Source organism: Hyla sarda, chromosome 4, assembly GCF_029499605.1.
Source record: "Hyla sarda isolate aHylSar1 chromosome 4, aHylSar1.hap1, whole genome shotgun sequence".
In the NCBI taxonomy this organism is placed as follows: Eukaryota; Metazoa; Chordata; class Amphibia; order Anura; family Hylidae; genus Hyla; species Hyla sarda.
In genome coordinates this window covers 88,982,546-89,002,049 of record NC_079192.1, presented here as the reverse complement: position 1 = coordinate 89,002,049, position 19,504 = coordinate 88,982,546, and the positions used below count along the sequence as shown (strand labels likewise).

Below are 19,504 nucleotides of genomic sequence, written 5' to 3'. Positions count from 1 at the left end.
AAACAGGGTGCCTCCAGCTGTTGCTAAACTCTCAGCATGCCTGGACAGTTAGTGGCTGTCCAGAAATGCTGGGAGTTGTTGTTTTGCAACAGCTGGAGGCTCCGTTTTGGAAACCCTGCCGTACAAGACGTTTTTAATTTTTTATTGGGGGGGGGGGGGGGACAGTGTAAGGGGGTGTACATGTAGTGTTTTACCCTTTATTATGTATTAGTGTAGTGTGTTGTAGTGTTTTTAGGGTACATTCACACTGGCGTGCTACGGTGAATTTCCCGGTAGGAGTTTGCGGTGCGGCAAAAAATTTGCCGCAGCCCAAACTTGAAGCAGGAAATTTACTGTAAACCTGTCTTTGTGAATGTACCCTGTGCATTCACATGGGGGGGGTCAAACCTCCAGCTGTTTCAAAACCACAACTCCCAGCATGTACTGACAGACCGTGCATGCTGGTACTTGTACTTTTGCAACAGCTGGAGGCACACTAGTTGGAAAACCTTTAGTTAGGTTCTGTTACCTAACTCAGTATTTTCCAACCAGTGCGCCTCCAGCTGTTGCAAAACTACAATTCCCAGCATGTACTAATCACCGAAGGGCATGCTGGGAGATGTAGTTATGCAACAGCTGGAGGTACCCAACTATAATTCCCAGCATGCCGAGACAGCTGTTTGCTTTCTGGGCATGCTGGGGATTGCAGTTTTGCAACATCTGGAGAGCTACAGTTTTTTGACCACTGCACAGTGATCTCCAAACTGTGGACCTCCAGATGTTGCAAAACTACAACTCCCAGCATGCCCAGACAACAAACAGCTATGTGGGCATGCTAGGAGTTGTAGTTTTGCAAGATCTGGAGGGATATAGTTTAGAGACCACTGTATAGTGGTCTCAAACTGCAGCCCTCCAGCTGTTGCAGAACTACATATTCCAGCATGCCCAAACAGCTGTCTGGGCATGCTGGGAGTTGCAGTTTTGCAACATCTGGAGGGCTACAGTTAGAGACCACAGTCTCAGACTGTAGCCCTCCAGATCAACTTATCGGCTTTTGTAGGATCCCGGGAGCCGTCCTCTTCAGAAGCACATGACGCCGGCCGCCGATCAACGTCGCCACAGCCTCCGGACGGGTAAGTGGACGTCGGCGCCCGGTCCCCTTCGGTTCCCCGTTCTGCCCCGCCTATTGTGGGTGGACAAGACGGGGAAAACGAAAGTTAACCCCCCCGCCCCCGGTCTGCTATTGGTCGTCGCCTCTGACGATCAATAGCAGACCAATAGCAAGGATAGGAGGGGTGGCAACCCTGCCACCTCACTCCTATGCCTACAGGGGGATCGTGGGTGTCTTAAACAACCGCAATCCCCCTTCTATTCCTTGTCACCGGGTCACAATAGACCCGTATGACCCGGAATCAGCGCAAATCGCAAGTGTGAATTCACTTGCGATTTGCGCCGATCACCGATGGGCGGGGGGGGGGGGGGGTGTCTGATGACCCCCCTGGGCATTTGCGCGGGGTGCCTGCTGATTGATATCAGCAGTCACCCCGGCCCGGTCCCCGCCCGGCGCGCGGCGGGGACTGAAATTCCCACGGGCGTATGAATACGCCCTGGGTCCTTAAGTACCAGGATGTCAAAGCGTATCCAAACGCCCTAGGTCCTTAAGTGGTTAAACACTAACCTTGAGGTTGGGGAAATTTGCCAGATTTGTAAATTATTTCTATTTAAAAATCTTAATCCTTCCAATACTTATCAGCTGCTGTATTCTACAGAGGAAGTTATTTTCTTTTTGGATTTCTTTCCAGTCTGACCACAGTGCTCTCTGCTGACACTCTTTTTATTAGAAAAATACAAAAACTTATCAAATACAAAACACAAAGCAAGCTTAACCAGCTATAACATAAATAAGAAATACTCTAGAACCAAAAACAAAACCTCATAAACAAAACCCTGCCTAACCGGCCAGCCCAGCTTTACTAAGATACTAAAATACTAAGATATTAACCCCTTCCCGCAGAATGTCATATATAAACGCCGGGTTGTGCAGTGCGTTCGCGCATCCCGACGTTTATAAATGACATTCAGTTAACCCGGCGATGCGCAGAATCGCACGGGTTAACTGGCAGAAGTCCCGCTGTTTCCAGCAGGGGACAACTTCTGCTTCACCCCCAGGACCATCCATTGATGGTCCTGGTCAGCGATCACTGTGATTGGTCCCTGTGGACCAATCACAGTGATCTAGGGTGAAAGTTCAGATCCCCCGCACTGACCGCCCCTGGAAGTCAGGCAGAACGGGGGACGATGGCTGCGGGGGCTCGCGCCATAGGTGGGGGAACACGCGGGGACCGGCGGCCTTACCCGAACCAGCGGTGGGACCGAGGAGCAGCGCGGGACCGGCCACGTTGACGAGCAGCGACGGGACCGGCAGGTAAGTACATGGTCCTCAGAAGCAGCAGTGAAGATCTTCACTGCTGCTTCTAGGAGTCTGAAAACTACAACTCCCAGCATGCCTAGACAGCCTTTGGCTGTCTGGGCATGCTGGGAGTTGTAGTTTTGCAACATCTGGAGGGCCCCAGTTTGGAGACCATTGTATAATGGTCTCCAATCTGTGCTCTTGCAGCTGTTGCAAAACTACAACTCCCAGCATAAACTGACTGTCCAGGAATGCTGGGAGTTTTAGTTCAGCAACATCTGGCCCTTCAGATGTTGCCGAACTACAACTCCCAGCATGCCCTTCAGCTGTCTGGGCATGCTGGGAGTTGTAGTTTTGCAACAACTGGAGACACACTGGTTGGGAAACATTGTTTCTAACTCAGTGTTTCCTAACCTGTGTGCCTCCAGCTGTTGCAAAACTATAACTCCCAGCATGCACTAGCAGACCATGCATGCTGGGAGTTGTAGTTTTGCAACATCTGGAGGGCCCCAGTTTGGAGACCATTGTATAATGGTCTCCAATCTGTGCTCTTCCAGCTGTTGCAAAACTACAACTCCCAGTATGCACTGACTGTCCAGGAATGCTGGGAGTTTTAGTTCAGCAACATCTGGCCCTTCAGATGTTGCCGATCTACAACTCCCAGCATTCCCTTCAGCTGTCTGGGCATGCTGGGAGTTGTAGTTTTGCAACAACTGGAGACACACTGGTTGGGAAACATTGTCTGTTTCTAACTCAGTGTTTCCTAACCTGTGTGCCATATACACATACCCCTACACAGCCCCCCTCCCCCAATAAGAACATCCGATACACCACTGTTTCCAAAGCAGAGCCTCCAGCTGTTGAAAAACAACAACTCCCAGTATTGCCGGACAGCCGTTGACTGTCCACGCATGCTGGGAGTTTTGCAACAGCTGGAGGCACCCTGTTTGGGAATCACTGGCGTAGAATACCCCTATGTCCACCCCTATGCAAATCCCTAATTTAGGCCTCAAATGCACATGGCGCTTTCACTTTGGAGCCCTGTCGTATTTCAAAGCAACAGTTTAGGGTCACATATGGGGTATCGCCGTACTCGGGAGAAATTGCGTTACAAGGTTTGGGGGGTATTTTCTTCTTTAACCCTTCATGAAAAGGAAATGTTGGGGTCTACACCAGAATGTTAGTGTAAAATTTTTTAATTTTTTACACTGACATGCTGATGTTGCCCTATACTTTACATTTTCACAAGAGGTAAAAGGGAAAAAAAGCCCCCCAAAATTTGTAACGCAATTTCTCCTGACTACGGAGATACTCCATATGTGGGCGCAAAGTGCTCTGGGGGCGCACAACAAGGCCCAGAAGGGAGAGCGCACCATGTACATTTGAGGTGATTTGCACAGGGGTGGCTGATTGTTACAGCGGTTTTGACAAACGCAAAAAAAAAAAAAACCCCACATGTGACCCCATTTCGGAAACGACACCCCTCAGGGAATGTAATGAGGGGTGCAGTGAGAATTTACCCCCCACAGGTGTCTGACGGATCTTTGGAACAGTGGTCCGTGAAAATGAAAACTTGTACAGCCCACTGTTCCAAAGATCTGTCAGACACCAGTGGGGGGCAAATGCTCACTGTACCCCTTGTTACGTTCCTCAAGGGGTCTAGTTTCCAAAATGGTATGCCATGTGTTTTTTTTTTGCTGTCCTGGCACCATAGGGGCTTCCTAAATGCGACATGCTCCCCGAGCAAAATTTGCTCTCAAAAAGCCAAATATGACTCCTTCTCTTCTGAGCATTGTAGTTCGCCCATAGTGCACTTCAGGTCAACTTATGGGGTACCTCCATACTCAGAAGAGATGGGGTTACAAATTTTGGGGGGTATTTTCACATATTAACCCTTGCAAAAATGTGAAATTTGGGGGGAAACACACATTTTAGTGGAAATTTTTTTTTTTTTTTTTTACATATGCAAAAGTCGTGAAACACCTGTGGGGTATTAAGGCTCACTTTATTCCTTATTACGTTCCTCAAGGGGTCTAGTTTCCAAAATGGTATGCCATGTGTTTTTTTTTTGTTTTTCTGTTTTTGCTGTTCTGGCACCATAGGGGCTTCCTAAATGCGACATGCCCCCCGAGCAAAATTTGCTCTCAAAAAGCCAAATATGACTCCTTCTCTTCTGAGCATTGTAGTTCGCCCATAGTGCACTTCAGGTCAACTTATGGGGTACCTCGATACTCAGAGGAGAAGGGGTTACAAATATTGTGGGGGATTTCCTGCTATTTACCCTTGGGAAAATGTGAAATTTGGGGGGAAACACACATTTTAGTGAAAAAAAATATTTTTTTTTTACATATGCAAAAGTCGTGAAACACCTGTGGGGTATTAAGGCTCACTTTATTCCTTATTACGTTCCTCAAGGGGTCTAGTTTCCAAAATGGTATGCCATGTGTTTTTTTTTTGCTGTTCTGGCACCATAGGGGCTTCCTAAATGCAACAAAATTTGCTCTCAAAAAGCCAAATATGACTCCTTCTCTTCTGAGCATTGTAGTTCGCCCGTAGTGTACTTCAGGTCAACTTATGGGTTACCTCCATATTCAGAAGAGAAGGGGTTACAAATATTGGGGGGTATTTCCTGCTATTAACCCTTGGAAAAATGTGAAATTTGGGCGGAAATACACATTTTAGTGAAAAAAAATAATTATTTTTTTTACATATGCAAAAGTCGTGAAACACCTGTGGGGTATTAAGGCTCACTTTATTCCTTGTTATGTTCCTCAAGGGGTCTAGTTTCCAAAATGGTATGCCATGTGAGTTTTTTTTTTTGCTGTTCTGGCACCATAGGGGCTTCCTAAATGCAACATGCCCCCCAAAAACCATTTCAGAAAAACATACTCTCCAAAATCCCCTTGTCGCTCTTTCCCTTCTGAGCCCTCTACTGCGCCCGCCGAACACTTTACATACACATGATGTATGTGCTTACTCAAGAGAAATTGGGCTACAAATATAAGTATACATTTTCTCCTTTTACCCCTTGTAAAAATTCAAAAATTGGGTCTACAAGAACATGCGAGTGTAAAAAATGAAGATTGGGAATTTTCTCCTTCACTTTGCTTCTATTCCTGTGAAACACCTAAAGGGTTAAAATGATGACTGAATGTCATTTTGAATACTTTGGGGGGTGCAGTTTTTATAATGGGGTCTTTTGTGGGGTATTTCTAATATGAAGACCCTTCAAATCCACTTCAAACCTGAACTGGTCCCTGAAAAATAGTGAGTTTGAAAATTTTGGGAAAAACTGGAAAATTGCTGCTGAACTTTGAAGCCCTCTGGTGTCTTCCAAAAGTAAAAACTTGTCACTTCTATGATGCAAACATAAAGTAGACATATTGTATATGTGAATAAAAAATTTTTTTATTTGTAATATACATTTTCCTTACAAGCAGAGAGCTTCAAAGTTAGAAAAATGCAAAATTTTCTAATTTTTCATCAAATTTTAGGATTTTTCACAAGGAAAGGATGCAAGTTACCACAAAAATTTACCACCATGTTAAAGTAGAATATGTCACGAAAACACAATCTCGGAATCAGAATGATAACTAAAAGCATTCCAGAGTTATTAATGTTTAAAGTGACAGTGGTCAGATGTTCAAAAAACGCTCTGGTCCTTAAGGCCAAAATGGGCTTGGTCCTGAAGGGGTTAAAATATGCCCAAAATATCTAATCAAACACTCACACGCTTACCGAAAATGAACATAAGAAAAATAAATAAATAAATAAAATAGCACAACTTGGCTTGTCAAAATATAAACATAAAAGTTATCATTACCCGACTATAACTCAAAACCATCCATACTTGGGAACACGCAACAAGAAAACTAAACAGAAAAGTAGCAAGCACACCTAAAAAAAAAAAAAATGAATAAATAAATAAAACAAAAAATAATTATTGTATGTTTTTTTACATTTTATTTTTTTTATATATTTTTTAATTTATTTTTTACATTTTTTATATTTTTTTAATCTATCTATATATATTTTTTTTCTCATATATTAAAATAATAAATAAATAAAAAAAAAATTACAAAAAAAATGTATATTGTAATAATAATAATAATAATAATAAAAATAATAAAAATAATCATATCACACATACATTCACTTACAAAACGTCCAAAGTAACTGGATCCTCTATCCGGGACTAATGAAAATACCAAAGAAAACATAAAACAGACCAAATAACTGAAATAAACAAAATAAACCACATATCAACACAACAACTGGTCCGGCTACCATAACGCTATCACATGAAACAATATGAAACAATATAGATATAACACAATATAGGTACAAAATTACTAAATTTACTATATAAATAAAATATAATATAAACAAAATATATGCACTACAGAAAACACCTACAAAATCAATAGAAAACCCTAGGAAAAACCCTACCGTATATACTCGAGTATAAGCCGACCCGAGTATAAGCCGAGACCCCTAATTTCAACCCAAAATCCCAGGAAAAGTTATTGACTCGAGTATAAGCCTAGGGTGGGAAATACCTCATCCCCCCCTGTCATCATCCAGACCCGTCATTAACATCCTCATCATCCCCTTGTCATCATCCCACACATCCCCCCTTCATCATCCCCTTGTCATCATCCCACACATCCCCTTATCATCCCACACATCCCCCCTTCATCATCCCCTTGTCATCATCCCACACATCCCCTTATCATCCCACACATCCCCCCTTCATCATCCCCTTGTCATCATCCCACACATCCCCCCTTCATCATCCCCTTGTCATCATCCCACACATCCCCTTATCCCACACATCCCCCCTTCATCATCCCCTTGTCATCATCCCACACATCCCCTTATCCCACACATCCCCCCTTCATCATCCCCTTGTCATCATCCCACACATCCCCTTATCCCACACATCCCCCCTTCATCATCCCCTTGTCATCATCCCACACATCCCCCCTTCATCATCCCCTTGTCATCATCCCACACATCCCCTTATCATCCCACACATCCCCCCTTCATCATCCCCTTGTAATCATCCCACACCCCCCCCCTTCATCATCCCCACACCCCCCCCCCCTTCATCATCCTCTTCTCATCATTCGCCCTCAGTGGTCTTCAACCTGCGGACCTCCAGAGGTTTCAAAACTACAACTCCCAGCAAGCCCGGGCAGCCATCGGCTGTCCGGGCTTGCTGGGAGTTGTAGTTTTGAAACCTCCGGAGGTCCGCAGGTTGAAGACCACTGCGGCCTTCAACATGCGGACCTCCAGAGGTTTCAAAACTACAACTCCCAGCAAGCCCGGGCAGCCATCGGCTGTCCGGGCTTGCTGGGAGTTGTAGTTTTGAAACCTCCGGAGGTCCGCAGGTTGAAGACCACTGCGGCCTTCAACATCATCCAGCCCCCTCTCACCCCCTTTAGTTCTGAGTACTCACCTCCGCTCGGCGCTGGTCCGGTCCTGCAGGGCTGTCCGGTAAGGAGGTGGTCCGGTGAGGAGGTGGTCCGGGCTGCTATCTTCACCGGGGGCGCCTCTTCTCCGCGCTTCCGGCCCGGAATAGAGCCGTTGCCTTGACAACGACGTATCTGCGTCGTTGTCAAGGCAACGTGACTATTCTGAGGCCGGGCCCGAAGCGCTTAGAAGAGGCCTCCCCGGTGAAGATAGCAGCCCGGACCACCTCCTCACCGGACCACCTCCTTACCGGACAGCCCTGCAGGACCGGACCAGCGCCGAGCGGAGGTGAGTACTCAGAACTAAAGGGGGTGAGAGGGGGCTGGATGATGTTGAAGGCCGCAGTGGTCTTCAACCTGCGGACCTCCGGAGGTTTCAAAACTACAACTCCCAGCAAGCCCGGACAGCCGATGGCTGCCCGGGCTTGCTGGGAGTTGTAGTTTTGAAACCTCTGGAGGTCCGCAGGTTGAAGACCACTGCGGGTTGGGGAGTTCACTCGAGTATAAGCCGAGGGGGGTGTTTTCAGCACGAAAAATCGTGCTGAAAAACTCGGCCTATACTCGAGTATATACGGTACATTAAAACTGTACCCTCACCCACACCCCGGTCATCAGAGTTCCTACACTTCAAATTGTCCCTCACATATAGCTTCCCCTGAAAGCAGCGCCAGGCCAAGTCCCAAAACTTCTGGGGGATCCTTTTCATGCTTAAAAGGTACAACCCCACCCTCAGATCCCGACCTGGGAAGTCCCTGAGCGCCAGAGGCTTCTGGAAGTGGGTCAACAGAAACCCGTTTGTCAAGGAACTGCCTTCACTGGGTCCTGATCTCCCACACTCCCAGACCCCACCGACGTATCGCCTTCAGAGTCGGGGTAGCGTAAGCCGGAAGATATCCATGGGGCGTACGGAGGTCCTTCACTTGCCCTCCTGTCTCCCATTCCTGGAAGAAAGGCCGAAACCATTCCCTGCAGGAGAGTACCCACGGAGAAGCCCTCTCTGACCAGAGGTTTGAGATGTTAGCTTTCAAGAAGGTGTTGGTTAAGAACACCACAGGGTTTACCATAGATAAACCCCCTAGTCTCCTAGTGCGGTACGTAACCTCCCTCTTGACTAGGTTCATCCTGTTTCCCCATAACAGTTGGAAAAACAGGCTGTAGATTCTAATGTAGTAAGCTTCTTTCAAGATACATACGCTGCAGATAGATAAACAAGGGGAGCAGGTACGATTTGATCAGGTGTACCCTTTCCCTGAGGGTCATAGACCAACCCTTCCATTGGTCCACCTTCTGAGCGGCATCCTGGAGCTTACCATCCCAGTTTTTGGTTGGATAATCATCCTGGCCGAATATGATGCCCAAAACTTTTGCTGACTCTTGGGGCCCGGGAAGAGTGTCCGGGAGATCAAACGTGGGATCTCCCCCTCCCAGCCAGAGACTCTCACACTTATCCCGGTTGATTTTAGACCCAGATGCCTCCGAGTAGCGGTCCACTTCCGACATCACCACATCGACCTCCTCTCGCGAGGAGACAAAAATAGTGACATCGTCAGCGTACGCCACCACTCTCTGGGTGACATCCAGCTCCGCCAGACTCATCCTGACTCCCGCCAACGGCCCACAATCTACCCTCCGGACGAAGGGATCGATCGCAAACACGTATAAAAGCAGGCTCAAAGGACAACCCTGACGGACTGCGGACCCCACCTCAAAACAACGGCCAGACCAACCGTTCACCAGTGGGAAACTCTCTGCCCCTGCATACAAGATCTTAAGCCAATTAACAAAAGTACTCGGTAAGCCATATCTCAGGAGGACGGACCAGAGGTACTCGTGGTTCACCCGATCAAACGCTTTGGCCTGATCCAGGGACAGCAAGTACCCCTTCCAGAAACCCGCTCTACTCCGCTCCACTGCCTCCCTGACACTAAGGACCGCACTTAAGGTGCTTCGGCCTGGAACAGAGCAGTGCTGAGCCCCCGAAAGGAGCCGGGGTGCAAACTTCACCAGCCGATTAAACAGTATCTTAGCCAGAAGCTTCCTGTCCGTATTGAGAAGAGCTATGGGCCTCCAATTCTCAATACGGCTGGGATCTTTACCCTTTGACAGAAGAATCAGGGCTGACCTCATCATTAAATTCGGCAGAGTGCCCGAGTAGAGACACTCATTGAATACCTCAGTCAAGAGGGGAGCTAAAGACTCCTTAAAGGTCCTGCACCACTCGGATGTTAAGCCATCCGGACCTGGCGACTTCTTAGGGGCGAGCCCCTCGATCGCCAGTCTCACTTCCTCTTCCCTGATTTCTTCTGCCAAAACATCAAGAGAGGGGTCTACCCGTGGCTCAGGAATGGTTTCAGCCAGGAAAGCCGACATCTTGTCTTGATCTAGATCCTTCCTTCCCAAGAGGTGCGAGTAGAAGGATCTGACGACCTCCAAGATCCCTGATCTGGACCGATTCAGAGATCCTGTACTATCAATCAGTCCTGAAATGACTTTACTACTCACTGACATCTTACAGTTTGTGTAAGGGTCGGGCGAGCGGTACTTCCCGAAATCCCTCTCAAAAACCAAAGATGCGTGCCTATCGTACTGACACCCCATCAGCAAGGATTTCACTCTGGAGATATCCTCACGGCTACCTCCAGTCGAGACAAGAAGCTCGAGTTTCCTACTCAGACCCTGATACAGGCGATACCTGTTCAGGGACCTGAGGCTCGAGAGCTGGCGGAAGAACCCCGCAACCCGCTTCTTGAATATCTCCCACCACTCTGACTTACTACTACATAGGCCCAGTAAAGGTACCTGACTCTGAAGAAAATCCTCAAAGGACTGTCTTATCTCCGCTTCCTCCAGGAGGGACGAATTCAGCTTCCAATAACCTTTTCCCATCTGGGGGGGGTCTCTGAAACATTCAGGGAAAACAAAATCATACACTGGTCGGAGAACTCCACCTCAACCACGGACACTGCGGAAGCTACGGCTTCCTCCTTTAAATAAAACCTATCTATCCTAGACCTGCGACTACCTTGATGATAGGGGAAACCCGTGTGGCCTGAGGGGCTCCGGATGTGGGCGTCCTCTAGGCGAGCTTCTCTAGCTATGCTAATCAGTGCAACACTATCGCAAGTCAGCGGACCATTGGAGCCTCTCCTATCTTGAGACCTTGTGACATTATTGAAGTCCCCTCCAAAGATCACTTGCCGACTCGTAAAAAGAAAGGGCTTAATCCTCATAAAGAGATCTTTACGGCCCCGCTTAGTTTGCGGGGCGTAGATGTTAATGAGTAGGAGCTCTTGTCCCTTCATGAAGACATCTAAGATCAGGCACCTCCTCATTTCTAACTCAATAACCCGTCTGCATTCAACAGGAGCAGTAAAAAGGACCGCCACCCCACTATACGGCTCAGCCGCAAGAGACCAGTGGGAGGGACCGCGCCTCCACTCTCTTCTGGCTTTTACCAGGGAGGCTAGATCTGACAACCTGGTCTCTTGTAAAAAGAAAATGTCAGCTTCAACACGGCCGAGAAAATCAAAGGCTGCGAATCTAGCCGTATCTGATTTTATGCTGGCACAGTTAATGGATGCCAACGTGATTGAGTTAGATGGCCTCACCCCTTAAACCTTCTTCCTCTCCTTCCCTCCACCCCCATCTGAATCGGAGGAAGACCCTTTGCCTCTTTTTAAACTCAGGGATATATCCATCCCAGGATCTTTACCTCCAGCATCTGGTGTTACCTCAGCCCCTGAGGAAACTGCCCCAGAGGAAGGAGGCTCGGCACCTCCTGGAGGCCGCACTGCCTCCGGACCCTCGAGAAGAGGAGGGGAGATGGTATCCCCAAGGGCCTCATATCGATTTGAAAGGACGATCAGAGGGTCAGAGACTGAGTTGTTCCTTCTATGGTCTGAGGCTACAACTGAAGAGGAGGTCGGCGCTGCCTTACTCTTATCCTTCTTCTTCCTCCTCTTCTTCTTTTCCTGGCCACCATTTACTGTCTGCCCCTCCTTCTCCTGCTCATCCACAGTTTCGGATTCAGAGGCATGACTGGAAGAAGGAGCATCTTGACCTTCTTCCCTACGCAGTCTCCCTATCTCCTCATCCAGTTCGGCCCCACCCAAAGCCTCAGAGTTATTCTGACCTCCTTCTGAGCCAGTGTCTGGAGTGGGACCCCGAGCCACCCCTTCCACCTGGGCATTCTCAAGGGCCCTCTCCAACCTGCGCTTCTCCTCTCGCCTCCGCATAGAGGGGGTCTTATGTTTTTCCTTCACTGGCTTTGGTGCCCCCTCTCCTCCACTAGTCCCCTCCCCCGCTGGGGCAACCGTTAGGCTCTCCCCAGCCGGGGCGGTCACATTGTTAGAGAACGAGCGTGGACACCGGCTGAAGGGGTGACCTAGGTCACCACACAAGTTACACCGAATCTGCCCACAGGTGGCTGCCAGAGGACCCACCCCACAGCAGAGGGCGCATATCTGCTGAGTGCAGTTGGCACTAAAGTGGTTTGGGTCACCACACCTGTGACACAGCCTCGGCTGCCCCTGGTAGAAGATCTGAATCCTGTCGCGTCCCAGAAAGGCGGCCGAAGGGATGTGGGTGACCGTGTTCCCTGAACGCCTGAGACGAACGGAAAACGTCCAGGCCCCAGACCATATATTGTGCTCGTCAAAGTTCTTCCGGGGGACGTCCGTCACCTCCCCGTACCTGCCTAGCAAGGTCATAATGTCATAACAAGAAAGTGACTCGTTACGGGTCAAAACGGTCACTTTCTTTACCATACTCTTGCGAGATACCGCTTTTACAGCGAAATCTCGCCATCGCAATCAGCTCATAATTAGACCAAAAGAGATCTAGTCCTTCCGGCCTAACAAAGCTGACGTCAAACTCGGAGGAGCCGAAGGGGTGAATCAGGTCAAAGATGTCCCCAGCCCTGAAACCCATCTGGAAAAGAAGCTCCACCACCACCACGTATCTTCGCCTTTCCAGACCAAACGGGCCACATTCCTGCGACCTACCTCCTGCCCGGGTGTCTGGAGGGACCATACGGCCTACCCATTCCCATGTCTCTCCACCCAAAAAGACAGGTCCATCTCCTTTCCCTCTACCTGGAGCGTCCTTTCTCCTCTCTTTAGTGCCTCCAGGAGGCGCCGTTGCAACTGACCTTCACCAGATGCAGGAGGTAAAGATCCTACTGAACCCTCAGCCGCCACACTTGCATAACTCCTGACGACCGTGGGGGGCAGCCGGACCAGACACCGTCCCTACATCCCCACCTAGGCCACCTGTACTGCCACAAAAGCCACTCTTATTCCTACCATCCACACCACTACTACTACTCTCATTCACACCACTACTCCTCCCATCTGCACCACTACCACTCCTCTCATTCACACCACTACCACCCCTCCTCTTTACTCCACTATCACCACTCTTATTCACTTCACTGCCACTCCTCCCAATCACTCCACTACCACTCCTCCCATCTGCACCACTACCACTCCTCTCATTCACTCCACTATCACCACTCTCATTCACACCACTACCACTCCTCCCATCCACAACACTACCACTCCTCCCATCTACACCACTACCACTGCTCCCATCTACACCACTACCACTCCTCCCATCTGCACCACTACCACTCCTCCAATCTGCACCACTACCACTCCTCCCATCTGCACCACTACCACTCCTCCCATTTGCACCACTACCACTGCCACATACACCCCTCTCATCCACAGCACTACCACTCCCATCTTTCAAACACCTTGTATTAACATTGCTTTTATTGACAGTATTTTTGGGATCAGCAGCTGCTTCACCCACTACCTCTGGGCTGGCCTGGACATGCTTTAGCTTGGCCTTTTTGTACATTCTCAGGTCACCGGCGGCTGCCATTGTCGGCGACGCTGACTCCTCCTCCATTCGAGATGTTACCGCCGACATCACCTCCCGAAGCTGAGGCTGCCCCTCCGGGCGCCACTTCACCCCTCCTCGTGCCACTGATGTGCAGGGACTCCCCTCTCTCACAGGGGAGATCCCTGCAGTGTCCGCGCCAAACACTGTGCCCAACCGCACGGGCTCAGCAGCAGGTTCTGACACCTGGATGCCCCCCCCCCCTCTCAGGGGAGTGCCCCGCAGCACCGACACTACTAGCAGCGCCCAGGGGACCGCCCCCCGAGCAGAAGATCTCACCACACACCTCAGGCGCCTGGACACTCCCCCCCCCCTCTCAGGGAAGTGCCCCGCAGGGCTAGTAACATTGCCCACAATACTCGGGGAACCGCTCCCCTTGCAAACTGCCGCATAACTATTGCCCACCATTAGCCCGTCCTGCTCTTCCCTACCAGCAGGACGCGTGACTGTAGCACCTGCGGCCATGTTGGATGCAGCACTGTACCCCCCGTGCTGGTCCCGTTCCACAGCAGAAGTGGGATCTGGCAGGGTGGGAGGCCCAGCAGCCTGAATCAACTTTTCAGGTGGCCCAGACTGCTGGATTGGAGAGAAAACAAACTTTATCTGCTCCTCAGCCTTTTTCTTCTTCTTCTTTTTTTTCCTCTTCCTCCCCTCAGGGCCCAGGTCCTGGCCAAAACTGCAATTTTCCAGACGGTTGGGTGACTCCTGCATCACTATGGCCCGCAGGAGCCCCCCCACAGACCAGTCCACTGTCACCGCCATCACTACTGTCACTTTCCTCAGAGGTGGCTGGTAAGGCGACTTGGGCAGGGTTGATGTAATCTGCACTCGGGGTGACAGAGGTCTTAGGGGTATACGGGGTATCACCAACATCCCCCTCACTCTCATCTCCCTCACTGCCGCCATCTCCCTCACCACCTTCCTCCATCTTCTCCTAAGTGACACACAAGCACTCTTCCTCCCCCTGACTATCCTCTTCCTCCTTCACAGGGGTACGCATGGTTTTATAGCGGTCTTCATTCTTTAATTTTTCTTTAAACATGCCTGAAACCTCTACAATCAGCATTCGGGCTCTCACCACCTCCTGCTCCTCTGCCTTCAGCTGACACACCCTGGCAGCGAACCTTGCCCTCATGGCCTTGGCAGAGTTATCTGTTTGGTAGCGAGCAAACTTCAGGTCTTCCCTTATGATTTTCAGCTTTTTTCCCAGCTACTCATATTCTACTAGATTTGCCTGCATGCGGGAACCGAAAGTAGCTAGCGACTCCCTGGGACCCTTCACCCCCCATTGCTGGGGTTCCATAGTATCAGACACAGTCCCCGAAGACATAACCATAAGCTTCTTACCGGACGCCTTGCGGTTTCCAGCGACGGACGGGGGAGTGGGCTCCACATTACTGCGGAGCCTGCTGGATCTTCTCACCCTGTCCTGGGAATCGGCCGTAGCTCTCTCACTCCCACCCCCGCCGTCCTAGTTCGAGGGGTGGAAGTCTGGGGCTCCATAGCAGGAGCCTCTCACAAGGAAGCTGCCACCCTCCTGGGGGAAAGGCTGTAGGAAACACTGCTTCAATCCTCTCTCTCTGGAAAACTCTGGTAGTCAGACACACCCAACAGCTGCTGTGTTCCACAGGAAGTGCTCTCTGCTGACACCTCTGTCCATGTTAGGAACTGTCCGGAGTAGGAGAAGTTTACTATGGAGATTTGCTCCTACTCACAGAGAGCACTGTAGTCAGACCGAAAAGAACTATACAACTTCCTCTGTAGCATACGGCAGCTGATAAGTACTGTAAGGATTAAGATTTTTAAGAAGTAATTTACAAATCTGTTTAACTTTCTTGCACCAGTTGATTTAAAAAAACTAAAATAAAATAATGTTTTCCCCCGGAGTACCCCTTTTACGTAACACCTGTAAATTCTGCACTACGAATATCAGCAGCCACTGAAGAGAGGTCATCCAACAACTGAAGTCCCAAAAAAATCTGCCACTAAATCCCTCAAGCAACCATTCAGCCCCAGTCCAGAACCATCTGACCGGACCACAGGGACCAGTGTGGAGGAGAACAGTGTCCAGGCTGTAAAAGAGAAGAACACTGGAGCAGCCAGATACACTGACTCTAAGGCTGAGCCTCATACTTCTACCGAAGCTGCAGAGTTATAGGGGAACTGTAAAAATGAAAGTACTACAACCCCCAGTGTGGTCCGTCTATACCACCCTAAGGGTCAGGGTTGGAGGAGGCACAGGTAGAAAAGACACACTACAATGGGAGTTGTAGTACTGTAGTTGTTAAAGAAAAAAAAGATGTTTTCATCAGGTTGCCCATAGCAACCAATCAGATTGCTTCTTTCATTCTTGAGAAGACCTCTGAAAAATAAAAGAAGTAATCTGATTGGTTGCTAAGAGCAACTGGACAACATTTCCTCTCCACAGGTACATTTCCCCGATTGTCTTCATATTTAGGATGAGAATCTACTGACAAAGTGAGTAGCCAAAAATTTCTGGGCATAAAACTCTGTAAGAGACAGCAGTCTGGGGGCGTCTGTGGTGGACATGAAGGAAGGGGGGGGGGGGGGGGGGCAGGGAAATTGAAATTTGACGTCTGCAGCGAGCGCTTCTCACTGAGCAACGGGTCTCATCCCAGGTATTGCAGGGGGACCCCCCACGATCAGCTACTTATCCCATAACCCATGGATAGGGGATAAGTTAATTTTTGCCATAGTTCTCCTTTAATTGGCCAGAACACACCCAAAATCGGTCCCAGCCAAATATTGCTTTGTGTCCTGTCATTTCTCCCAGCTGTTCTTTTTCTACCTGCTTGTAAGGCATGCCTACACTCTCTAATTCCTTAAAGTGGTACTCCGCCCCTAGATATCTTATCCCCTACCTTAAGGATAGGACAAAAGATGACTGATCACTGGGACCCCCGCAATCTTCATGCAGCACCCAGCGTTCCAAATAATATATTTAGAACTCTGGGTTCTCGTGGTGCGGGTCGTGACCTCACGCCACGCCCTTTCCATTTATGTCTATGGGAGGTGGTGTGATGTCACAAGAAGGAGTGGCATGATGTCACGAATCCCACCACAGGAACCAGTGAGCTAAACATACTATTTAGAATTTTGGTTGCTGCATGGAGATTGCTGGGGTCCCAGCAGCATGATCCCATTGATCAGACATCTTATCCCCTATCCTTTACATAGGGGATAAGATATCTATACCCCTTTAAGGGACAGTTCATGTACCCAAAAGTTGATCCTTTGCAACCGTATGACCCCTAGCAAGTTCCCTGCATGAGTCCCATTCATCAGAAAAAGGCGTGTGCATGGAACTTGCTGGGTGTTCTACGTTTGCCTCATAAACTGCACCACCCAGCACCAGTTGCCTCTCTCCGCACCGCATTATGCAGATCGTGCAGGAGAGCAGCTTTGGTCATCCATGTTTTGCTAACTCTATTTTCACACACAGAAATAAATAAATGAGTCGAACAAGTCAAAGAACAGTTTAAAAAAAGGGGAACTTTATTTATTATTTATTAAAATGTTTGTGTAGGGGATTTTTTGTAACCTCCCATCACTCACAAAGAGCGTACAGTAACTAATACTCAGGACAGGAAAAACCTCCAGAGGGGAGGAAACCTGTAGGGAATCCATGGCTACTGTATGGCCCTTCCTCTGGGCATACTAAAGGAGGTTACCGCTAGAATTTGGGCAAATGTTTCTGTGTATGTGCATGATTCCTAGGCCTGTGCCTTCATCCAACGTCTTGCTGTAGGTCCCGAAATGCTACTCCATGTCCTGGAAATAGTGCATCTAAGATAGGGGACAAAAAAGATAGATTATTTACATGTTTATCATAGAAATACACATGGAACTGCAATAAAGACCTTTTGGACAAAACAATGTAACACTTACCAGTCACAGTCATGTGCATGACTTTGCATTCCCGTGTCCCTACACAGTGTCCAGCACCGGCCCCTCACTGATGAACAGGACCAGTGTTATTTCTGGGGCTATGCCTTCATCCAACGTCTTGCTGTAGGTCCGGAAATGCTACTCCATGTCCTGGAGATAGTGCATCTAAGATAAGAAAAAAAAGATAAATTATTTACATGTTTATCATAGAAATACACATGGAACTGCACTAAAGATCTTTTGGACACAACAATGTAACACTTACCAGTCACAGTCATGTGTATGACTTTGCATTCCCACGTCCCTACACAGTGTCCAGCACCGGCCCCTCACTGATGGAGAATGAACAGGAGCAGTGTTATTTCTGCTCAGTGCTGCTCTTTGGTGGACAATGGTTATGACATCACATGTGTGACACGCTGTTACCTCCTGGGAGTTCTATTTCAGTAGTGCTGCTCTCTGATTGGCTGAAAATCAAAAAAGCTTTCTAATATATTCTGTATGACTGTTATCTAAGGTTTTTGACAATTTTTATTAAAATGGCGCCACTCCCTGTGGGTGCGTTATATTTGTTTCTCCTAACCAGACATTCTGTATATGTAATATCATTTGGTGGCCCCAACAGCCTGGGCCCATAGGTTTCTTACATAGATCAATGCTACTCCGGTAGGCTCAATGAGCAGCGCTGGCCGCCGGGACGTCTGACGAGTGACGTCCCTGACGTTGCGGTCTGGAGCGAAGGATGTCACTAGTCAGACGTCCCAGCAGCCATTGATTTAAAGTGGTCGTGGCTCCTGCTGCCAGTTCCAGATCAGACACCATGGCCCTAGATTGACATACTGCAAAACCGATCCCCTGTGGCTGCCCACCTGTTGCAAAACTACAACTCTCAGCCTTCGGCTGTCAGGGCATGCTGGGAGTTGTAGCTTTGCAATAGCTGGACAGACGTCTGTCGAAAGGGGGGAAAAAGCACCAGAAATAAAGCAATGTGGGCTTTGAAAAACACCATTTATATGTTGTTTTTAATCACAGCCTAAGCCTAGGAACAAACACAATTCTTGTTTGATGTTTTGTTTTTTTTATGCAAAAAAAAACAAACATCAAAATCTTCCCCCTCATTTCTTTTCTCAGCTATCTTTGTGTTATTTTTGCTAAAAGCACTGGGGGGGGGGGGGGGGGGGGGGGAGGTGGAGGGGTTGTCTTAGAGATTTATCAAAACCAGGGAAGAGGGAAAGTGGACCAGTTGCCCATAGCAACCAATCAGGTAGTTTCTTTCATTTTTAAAAAGGCCTCTGATTGGTTGCTATGGGCAACTGGTCCACTTGACCTCTGCACAGGTTTTCATACATCTGTCCCAATGTGTATTATTATTATTATCATCATCATCATCATCATTATTATTATTATTATAGGAAGTGTTTTTTCTTTGGTGTTTTTTTTCCCTCTGGCTTTTCTCATTACAAGTCATGTGATTCTTTCATCATTTGACTGAAGGATTTCTAAAAAAAAAAATTGTGAGAAAATACCCCCCCCCCCCCCCCCCCCCAAAAAAAAAAAAAACATGCTCTCGGCATCCCACAGATTTGATAGCCTAAAAACACCATAAAAGGATGAAGAAACCCCCATTAGTGTCTGGTGTTTCATATTACCCTATTGATTCCAACCTAACATGTGCCTGCAGCGAGCATGGTGTTTTTTATGACAAACACGCCAAGTGTAATCCCAGCTGAAATGAATGTTTTCATAATAGGTGTGAACAGACTGCAGGATGTGCTAGATATATTTGCATAGTTGCGGCATACAGCACGTGCAGCATTTATGTGGCGGC

At 48.4% G+C, this 19,504-nt stretch overlaps 2 long non-coding RNA genes across 2 annotated transcripts in view; both read right to left on the bottom strand.

Moving 5' to 3' along the window:
- Positions 1-15,129, bottom strand: part of LOC130368184 (uncharacterized) — a 32,347-nt gene extending 17,218 nt beyond the window's left edge. Inside the window, exon 1 of the long non-coding RNA XR_008892330.1 lies at positions 15,115-15,129. This is a non-coding gene — a long non-coding RNA (uncharacterized LOC130368184). The remainder of the gene's footprint in view (positions 1-15,114) is intronic.
- A 2,130-nt stretch (positions 15,130-17,259) lies between these two features.
- Positions 17,260-18,078, bottom strand: LOC130368174 (uncharacterized). Its single transcript, XR_008892317.1, has 3 exons — positions 17,942-18,078; positions 17,677-17,841; positions 17,260-17,574 (listed from the first exon to the last, which is right to left on the bottom strand). It is a non-coding gene; the product is annotated as an uncharacterized LOC130368174 (long non-coding RNA).
- Positions 18,079-19,504: the final 1,426 nt, after the last annotated feature.